Raw genomic sequence first — 10,426 nt, forward strand, 5'->3', positions numbered from 1 at the left:
GAGCTGCAGCCCGCAGTGAGGTCTGACCTCCATCTCCTCCAACTGAACAAACTCAGTGACATCATTTGCTCCTCAGATGGACCCTGAGACCCTTCACCCTCTTCCTGGCTTTCCTCTGGACACTTAAAAAGTTCCATTGTGCTTCTTCCCCCAAGGCTCAGGTGCTGACACCCCCACCCTCAGCTGGACCCCCTTGTGCTGACCCCCATCCTGCTCCCAAATCAGCTCCCCAGTCCAGTGTCAACTGTCCTGTCCCTGCTCAACCCCAAATCCCAGGATCACCAGTCAGTTCATCCTCAGCCAGGCTGCTTTCCACCTTCCCACCTCCAGCAGCTGCCAGGTCCCTGGCAGATCTGGGACCTCCTCTGGGTTTCTTTTTACCTTTTCCCTTTCCATGGCTGTGCTGGGGAAGGGGGGCTCCTGTCCCATCCCATCCCACAGGTCCCTCTCGTGTACTCAGAGGGTGGTGCAGCTGTGGCTTCCCCATCCCTGGAAATGTTCAAAGCCAGGTTTAATGGGACTTGGAACAACCTGGGATAGTGGAAGGTGCCCCTGCCCATGGCAGTGGGTGGCACTGGATGAGTTTTAAGGTCTCTTCAATTCCAAACCTTTCTGGGATACATTCTCTGTTGATAACAGCTCTCTCCAAGCACACCTTGGCACTCTGACCTCACACCACCTTGTTGCCTTCTCAAATCCCCACCTTGGTGTCTTCCTGTCCTTCTCCTTCTAACACAGGGATTCTCCATCCCCTCCTCTGCTCTTTATCGTTCCCTTACCCACTTTGGGGGACACTGCTTTTCCCACCCTGTACTTACAAAGTCAGGCAGACTCTCCAAGGGCTCAGCTCTGTGCTGGAGAAACCTCTGACAGGCTGAGGAAGCAGCTCCTGGCTCTGTTTTTGGGATCTGCGTGGAGCTGAGCTGCACCCCAGGCAGCTGTTTTACTGAAGGACCCACTGGCAGTGTGGGAAAGCCAAATCCTTTCCCCCCAGTTCCATGTTACACATCTGTTCATTCATCATATCCATCTTTTCTGAGCTGTCTTGTGCTGTCCTCTGTAGGTTACAATCTCTCCTCTTTTCCACGTGTTTTTTTTCCCTCACCATTCAATAAGAAGACTCTTTCCAGATGCTCCTTCTTCACTGCCCGCTTCTGCCTCCTTCTGTGGGAGTTTGAATTCTACCATTTCTCCCATTTTTTTTTCCTTTAAACTGTATCAAAATATCAGGGCTCAGAATGTCAGAACTCCAGAACTGGCTGAAAAAGTTGCTGCTTTTCGGAGTCTAAATTGCAACATGGAGAAAAAAGAAACAGCTCCAAGAAGGTAGGAAAATGAAATAAAGTGCAGCTAAAATGTTTTTTCCAGGGAGGAAAAAATAATTAAATCTTGAAGAAAAAGTGGGAGGACTTTCATGTGTTAAACAGGCTATCTGGGAAGGGTGTGTTTGGTGTTTCTGGGTGATGTCAAAAAAGCTGAAAAGTTTTGTGAAGTCTAAAAAAAAATGCTGCTGGTTTTGAAGTGGTTGGATCCTCCTGTAGCAGAGAAACAGAAGAAAGGGAGCAGAAAGCAAAGCTTTGGGCATGATCCACATGGATGCAGCTGAGGCACACCTGGATGTGGACAAATTTCACTTGGAGTGAAACTCTGGCAAAAAGTTCCCCAAAGGGAGAAAACTGGTATTATGTATAATATTATTTAGTGGGATCAGACAAAACATGATCCCACAGATCCCCATCATAACGCATTCGAATGTTGAAGATATTCCCTTATTTTCTGCCAACTTCAGTTATTACAAGACTATGGAAATAAGAGCGAAACCAGCCCTGGACCAAATTACTTCATGTGCATAAGACATGTATAAATATATATAACTTCAACTTCCTCTCCTGATAGATACTTTCAGAGCTAAATATGGCTGTTAATTCTTGCAGCAGTGAGAAATAAGGACTCTGGGACCCATATTTTTGGGTGAGAAGCACCCAGATTAAGCTTCGACTTCTGATTTGCAGTATAAGGAGATATAAATAGAAGCATCCCTCATTCCTTCAAACTTTCCTGTGTGGCAGATTTGTTACATATGATTTAAAAGATTAAAAAAAAAATCTCCAAAACCCAAAACAACAGAGAAGTAAACAAACTATTTAATCTTATTACTTATATGGAAGTGTAGGTGAACCAGTAAGGGGGCAGACGAGTCATCTGTTTTGATACAAAACCAACTCAAACTTGTTTGATGAGACATTCGGGTGGGAGAAGGCAGCAGTTGAGGATTTCAACGTTGGCACGTGGAGTAAAAGAAGCAGCTGCTTGGGCAAGGGATGACACAATGACAATACCCTGCTGGCACTGCCCCCAAACTCCTCGGTGCAGCTGTGGCCACCTGTGCCCAGCCCAGGAAGGGTGAATTCCAGCTGCAGGGAAGAGCTCGGTGTTGATCAGAGCTCAGGACAATCTGTCTTTTCTCCTGTGGACTGAGAGAATTTGGCTTATTTAGTTTAGCTAAAAAACGAGGCTGGAGAAGGAATATGTTTTCCTGCCTATAAATATATCCTGGAAAATAAATGCGAGCAGAGGGAAAGGCATTGGGACACTGAAGGGCAACGGTGGAAAAGTAAATGGGTAGGAACTGGCCATGAATATTTTTAGCCTGGAAATCGGAAGATCTTTCCAGTAGGAGTATCAGAGACTGAAATAAAAAAGTAACTCATTTAACACATCACTTCCTGATTTTATCAAGAAAAAGGCATTCCAGTGTAGAGGGATAAACAGCTGTGATGGAAGCCCTTTAAAGGTCTTCCATCCCAGATCATCTCTCCTTGGGAAGATCCTGTCCATTTTGATGCACGGTACGCTACGTTCCTTCCTGCACCAGGGGATGAGTCATGGCTACATGACTCCGTGGGTGGCCAGAAGTGATATCTCCACCACTTACATCTTAATTCCTGATTATCCCATGATGTTCTCCAGCTCCTGCTCCCTCACTTAGCACACAGCAGAGATGTGCCCATGTCCCAGTCTCCCCACAACTCCCTGATTTCCCTGTTTCCCACAGCTGCTGCTGTGGGGCTGCTTTGGCCAAGGACATGGGGGTGATGCTTTGCCCCTGTGGTCCCCAGGAGCTCCTGTTCCCTTGTAGTCCTGGCCCTCACAGAGAGCCAGAAGTCGTTGCTCAGAGCCTGTTTCTTTTATTAGCCGACACTCTGTATTTTTAGGGATTTTTTGGAAGTTGTGAGTGTCAATCACACCCATGATGAGATCTCTCAACTCATATTTTTGAGAGGAGAAAGCTTTTCTTGGCACTCAGCAGCATCCCACGCTTCCATCATGCTGGAGGCGCTTGTGTCCGGAGGTTTGGGTAAACTCTGGGTGACCCCAAGATCTGCAAGTATTTATAAAACACGTTTAGCCAGGGTTTTCCTTCACAGCACTGGGAGCTGATCTGTCTGTGCCTTGCATTTTGTGTTCCTGCTGTTCTCCAGGAGCACCAGGGAGGCACTGGGAAGGGAAGGCGTGTTCGGTGCTCCAGCAGCACCCCGGCATGGGATCACAACCTCCTTGTGCTGCTTGGTTAAAGGCTTTTTTCATCCTGATCAATACCCTAATTGAGCTGTGTGGTCTTCCATCTTCCAGGCATTTATTCAGATCAGGGGAACAAACACTAAATATAGAGAGGTATGTAAGCCAGAATCAGAGTTGTGTAAATCTGGAGCTACTTCATTTAAATAACTGGGGGATGGATCCAGCTGAGTGTTTGTTGTACGTGGAGTACAGATAATTACAATTAATGGGGATTTACTTTATCAAAGTAGGTCAGAAAAAAATGACATCTTATTGTGTCATTAGTTTCCATCAATTACTTCCATGTTGTTTGCTCAGTTCCCAAGTCAAACGAGTGTGGGCTGACAGCCTCGCAAGCTCAACTTGGTATTGTCTCTAAAAATCAAACTGCATTATTTCTGCCTCATGCATCATCACTAACAATAAAGCATCCACTGCTGGAATATAGCAGGTGGCTTTGTTATTCATGCATGAGGCAGAAAAAGCTCCAGCTTCCGTTGCCACAACGCTCATGTGTCCACAGGATCAAAAGTTGGATGTGTTGGTAAACTTAGTAGTTATTGTGTGAGCTTGACTTAGAAGGCTCACTTAGGCCAGTACTTTTGTTGATTAACTTCATTAATTTCTATTAACCTCTTTGAATGGTACATGTATATACCAGGGGAGGATCAACAGGATGCTGCTTTTGCTGCCACTTGTCTCCCTCTGGCAGCACTGTCATAGAATCGTGGAATCATGGAATGGTTTGGGTTGGAAGTGATTTCTTAAAGCTCATTCTGTTCCAGCGCCCTGCCATGGGCAAGGACACCTTCCACTATTCCAGGTTGCTCCAAGCCCTGTCCAGCCTGGCCTTGGAAAATTCCATGGATCCAGGGCCAGCCCCATCTCCTCTGGGTAACCTGTGCCAGAGTCTCACCCCCCTCATTGTAAAAAACTCAGTTATTGTATCTAATCTAAACTGACCCTCTTTCAGTTTTAAACCATCAATCCTTGTCCCTTTTTCCCCATCTGTCTTACAGGCCCCCTTCAAGTATTAAAAGGCTGCAATAAATTCTCCCTGGATCCTTCTCCAGGTGAACACCCCCAGCTCTCCCAGCCCAGCCCCAGAGCAGCGGGGGTCCAGGCCTTTGATCAGCTCTGTGGCCTCGGATCAGCTCTGTGGCCTCCTCTGGACTCTTTCCAGCAGCTCCACGTCCTTCTGCTGTTGACCCCGGGGCTGGAGGCAACTCTGCAGGTGGGGTCTCACCTGAGTGGGACAGAGGGGCAGAATCCCCCCTCCCCTGCTGCCCCAGGACCGGGGGATCAGCCCAGGGCATGGGGAGTTTCTGGGGTGTGAGAGCACATGACCAGGGCATGTCCAGCTGTCACCCACCACTTTGTGACCCTGGGCTCTCTAGCAAAGGTGCAGAAGGTCTGAAATGTTGCCTAATGAAAAGCCAGTTCACAACCATCATAAGAACAGCCTCTAAAACAGTGTGAGGAATGTTTGGTGAACCTTTCCAATTCCAGCCCTTCTCTTTTATGGGAGAGCTTCATCTCTGAGTTTTCATTTTAGCAAGGCAATTGACTGGGAAGTGGTATCAGTGACTGCCAATAGTGATTGTCCTTACTGATCATAAAATCATGGAATCACTGAAAGTTTTGAGTAGGAAGGGACTTTAAAGACCATCTTGATCTATTCCCTGCCATGGGTTGAGAATCTCCCACTAGACCAGGTTGTTCAGAGCCTCATCCAGTCTGGGCTTTAAACAACTGAACGTGGTTTGTTCTCACAGCTGGACCAGGTGCTTCACTTCCAGTTCCTTACAAGTCCTTGAAACATGTTCAGGTCCTCAGGTGTTACATGATAAAACCTGGATACCAATTCCCCAGTAAATATGAAATTATATAAATCCCAAACTTGTTTCTATTGGACAGAAATGTTACATTTAAATCACTTTACACCTCCTGACAAATTTAAGAATTAGTATGATCTTGAGATGTGTGTGTTAGCAAACTTCATCGTTCCTGTTATCTAGATCTTACCTGCGGTGACAGGGTTTATTCAGCTCTCCTCAGGCTCCCTTTAATCTCCTGAGAGCTGCAGCTGTTTTCATTTATTACTGTGCATCAAAAGGAACCTGTCTGCCCTCTCTGCTTCCCCCAAAATGCCTTTGTGGGACACCATTTCAATGCCATCAGCTGAACCAGTGACATTGGATGCCTGGTCCTGGGGCCACCTGGGGAGTGGGGATGGCCAGGAGAGGGTGACTCCAGGATTTCCATCCTTCCTGCTTTTTCTGGAAGTGCTTGCTTCTTTCCCATTAAACCAAGCCTGGGATAATCCCCTCGAGTGGTGTCCTGCTCCTCGAGGAACTCATTACACAGTAGGAAGGAGCAACATGACTTCATCTGCCAAGGAAGGTGGTGAGCAGTGCAGGAAACTGTGTTTCTCCCCTTGGAAAAACATTACCAGCTCAGGCCTCCAGTTTGATGGACTTGCTCAGTGCTTTTCCAAGCTGGGATTTAGGAAAAGTGACTACACAGCATTTCCTACTTCCCCCCATGGGATTCCAGTGATTTAATTGGCTCTGAAGGGCAGGGATGTATCTCATAGAGTAGCTGGCTGCTGTTGTCACTGTGCCACGCTGCTCTTCAGAGCTCATTGAAAAACAAACTTATCAGGCAATGCTTCCCCTTCCAAGCAGGGTGAAGGTTGGCCCCTGTGCCAATGGGAAGTGTGGGTGACATTCAGTTTTTCTGTTCTTCTGGGTCACTAGAAAAGCCAATGTGGAGCCATGGACCATGGGAGGAAGTGGAGCTGGATTTCACACCTTAGCTAAGGTAAGATATATTCCTTGTAAAATGACTCCCCTTCCCACTGTCCCTGATGCTAAGTTTTTTTATACCTGATAATCACTGAATCACAGAATGGTTTGGGTTGGAAGGGACCTTAAAGTTCATCCCCTTCTACCCACTGCCATGGGCAGGGACACCTCCCACTTTTCCAAATTGCTCCAAGCCCCATCCAACCTGGCCTTGAACAGTCCCAGGGATCCAGGGGCAGCCACAGGTTCTCTGGGCATCCTGTGCCAGGGCCTCACCACCCTCACAGGGAACAATTCTTTCCCAATATCCCATCTATTGCTGTCCTCTGGCAGTGGGAAGCCATTCCCCCTTGTCCTTTCCCTCCACGCCTTGTCCCAAGTCCCTCTCCAGCTCTCCTGGAGCCCCTTTAGGCCCTGACAGGGGCTCTGAGCTCTCCCTGGATCCTTCTCTTGTCCAGGTGAGCACCCCCAGCTCCCCCAGCCTGTCTGCAGAGCAGAAGGAACCTTCAGAGCATCTCCATAGCATCCTCTGGACTCTCTCCAACAAGTCCATGTCCTTCTTATGTTGGAGGCCCCAGAGCTGGAAGCAGCACCTCAAGTGGGGTCTCATGATGCTGTAAACCTTCCTCAAACCTCTGAATGTAACAGAATATTCTTCTGGTATTTAACACTGTCACAACAGAATTGTTAATTAAATGCATGGCCTTTTATATCAAACCAAATTTAGACAGGATGCACAAATCCGAATGTACCTGGGTTTCCCCCTGGAAAAAAGTCAAGGAAAAGGTGACTGGTGACTGGTGACTGCAGCTTCTTCCATCTCTGGATGAAACATTGGCCCCAACCATTGCCTCTTTCCAGTGTGGGCTGCTACACCTTGGTGTCTTTGCTTCTTCTCTGCTTGGTCCTTCCTCTAGAAAAAGTACTTCAGAGAAATCACCTTCCCCTGATTACCTGCTGATCTTCTGAGATCCTCTTTGGCCCATTTTCCTAAAGCTCTGTCCATGCCAGTTCTTCTTGCTTTTGTCTCCTTTTTCATCCTGAGGACAGAATTTCCATTTCCATTTAATTCCTGTTGTTTATGGTGTGAACCTTGGAGTTGTGCTGTGCAGGGCCAGATGTTGGATTTTGATGAACCTTGTGGGTCCCTTCCATCTCTGGATGTTCTTTATTTCTGTGTTGGTGACATCTTTGCAGCCCTCCTCTTCTCTCTATGCACTACACAGGATTCTGATTTTTGTGTCCTTTTGCACTCAGTAAATCTTTTCCCCCTGCCTTGGCTCCACTTCAACCACCATTTGTCCCCCTTTGGTCCTGAGTGGGAACATAAAGTCTCAGAATGCTTTGGGTTGGAAGGGGTCTTAAAAATCATCTAATTCCAATCCCTTGCCAGGGATTTTCCCATCCCATGACTTTGTGCTCTCCTAGATCAGCTTCTCCTGGCAGGAACAGGCTCCAGTTTCAGGCAACAGCATTTTTACAGAATTTTTACAGGCAACAGAATTTTTACCTGTTTTGGGGAAATCCATTCACCTGCCTTTGTCACTTGGCATTAAGTGTAAGGAGATGGGTCATAAATTTATGTATTCCATAATGATGCAAAAATCTTTTTTGTAGGAAAAAAAACACTCACTTTATTTCTTTCTTTCTTTTATTCTCTCACCATATTAAAAACATCACCAATCCCCCTTCTGTGTTTTTAAATGCTTTTCATTAATTTGGCTTTGCACAGGTCATTTAATAACTCACGGGATGGATGAGATTTGCCCAGCTTGAAATGGACACTGGAAGTCTCTCATCTCTATGGCAGAAATTATCACGTGGCTGTTTCAGACAACATCTCAGAATTAAGTCTTGCTATTCTGAAGTCCTGGTTCAGGCACACTCTGTGCTTTCTGGTATGTGCAATCACCAGCATTTACAGCTTTGCCAAGTGCTCTTATCATTTCTTCCATCTGCCAGTGCACACAATATTTGTGAATCTGTTAATTAAGGAACTGAAGTTTTGCCCTGAGACACCAGAGTAACTGGTTCAGTTTCTTTGCAGGGAAAACTGATGCCTGCCTTGTCCATAATTACCTAAATTGTAGAGAAAAAAAAAATGATTCTGCTTTCATGTTGATTCACTTTTGTAATTTCATTGCTGGGGCTAAGTGTGAGCCCATTTAAATTATCTCTTGCTCTCATTTTACTCAAGACATGTTATTTGCTAACAAAGATTCAATATGGAAAAACTGGAAGGTGACAACTACCTCCTTCATCAATGCAAATGACAATAATCTCCTCTCCTCCACCATGTAAATATAAACACTGAATCATCCCAGATAGAAATACCCTCCTGCATTTAGAACTACGAATGTGCAAAGGAGGCACCTGCTCTCATTTATGGAGTCATAAACCTCAAGTTTATCCAGTGATTCCATGGCAAATCATTCAGATCAGCAGCAGTGTGGACACAGACTTAAAGTGTCCCCAGTGTTTATTCCAAGAATATGGACATTCTTCACCCTTTGGTTACACTTGCACTTGGAAAGAGAAGATTAATTTTCCTTCTTGTCAAATTATTGGAATTATTTATTTTAAAAACCAGCCCATACAATTCCACTATAATTTATTTTTTCTAATAGCTCTTGGATATTATTAATAGCCTCTACAGAGCTTCTAAAGCCACATCAAACCTTCCACAAGTGATCACCTCTTGGACTAAGTGCTGTTGGGTGTGCAGAGGCTTCTGCTGAGGATGATCTCAGGGTGATGCTCCTTTTTGTCAGAAACTCAACTGATGGAAGAGCACAGGGAAGTCTTTGCCATCAGACTTCTAGATGTTCCGTTCTGTAGCTGACAGTACTTGAGTTCAACCATAAAATCCCAGAATGGTTTGGGTTGGAGGCGAACATAAAGATCATTCCCTTCTACCCCCTGCCATGGGCAGGGACATCTTCCACTATCCCAGAGTTCTCCAAGCCCTGTCCAACCTGGCATTGGACAATTTCAGGGATCCAGGGGCAATCACAGCTTTTCTGGGCAACCTGTGCCAGGGCCTCATCACCTTCACAGGGAATAATTTTTTCCCAATATCCCATCTAACCCTGCCCTCTGGCAGTTGAAGCCATTCTCTCTTGACTGACATTTGAAGAAGATTATGAAAGTTTGTGACTTGCAGAGGATCTGTTGACTGCAGTGACCTCCTTGCCTCCTGAATCTCCATGAATCCTCTCAGTGGCTCGGGGCAAACTTCACCCAAAAGTGTATTTAACAGGAGCATTGCAGACCTACAGCCCCCTGCCCGCTGTGACAGACCCTCCACAAGAGGAGCATCCCCAGGGCTCAAACTTTTCTCAGCCCCACTTGGGGGTGTTGGAAGAGCCTGCAAGTGTGGGCACCTTTGTGGGGTCTGGGTCTGAAAGGTATTTTGGTAGATGTGAGTGTCCAGCTGTGATGTAAAACATCTCTGAGGAGCTGAGTGTCAGAACTCAGAATGTCCCACAGACATTCTCGGACGTTCCAGACCCAGGTCAAAAGCATCTGAGACCCTGGCATGCAGCCAGAGACCCCTGTGGCTTTGAATCTGACCCATGGAACAGTTTACCAACTTTGCAGGAAGAACAAGAAGTCACAAAAGTTTAGATATTGTAGTAGAAGTAGTCACGAAGTAAAGGGTAGGATTTCTGAGTGCTGTACAGGGGAGTTTTAAGCCTTGTACGCAGGGGTCCAAGTTTTGTACATGGGGGTCAGGAGATCTAAGATGGAGGGACTTGGGTGTGCCCTGTCCTCTTTCTTTCTCCTTCCTAGCCTCCATGTCTTTGGTGATGTTGGCACTCACAGATTGGTTTAGAGTAGAAAGTCACCATTCAATATAGATAGTAGGCATTGGGGAAAAGGTATAAACATGTAGTACGTAATATATGATATAAAAGATGGCACCAGCCCCCTGGGAGGGCAGTGTGCCTTTGTCTGAGCTGCTGAACAGGCCACAGCAGGAGAAGAATCTTTTAGATAACCAACAATAAACAACCTTGAGAACAGACAACAGAAGACTACTGAGTCTTTCTTCGAAG

The sequence above is a fragment of the Motacilla alba genome, chromosome 3 (genome assembly GCF_015832195.1).
Source record: "Motacilla alba alba isolate MOTALB_02 chromosome 3, Motacilla_alba_V1.0_pri, whole genome shotgun sequence".
Classification (NCBI taxonomy): Eukaryota; Metazoa; Chordata; class Aves; order Passeriformes; family Motacillidae; genus Motacilla; species Motacilla alba.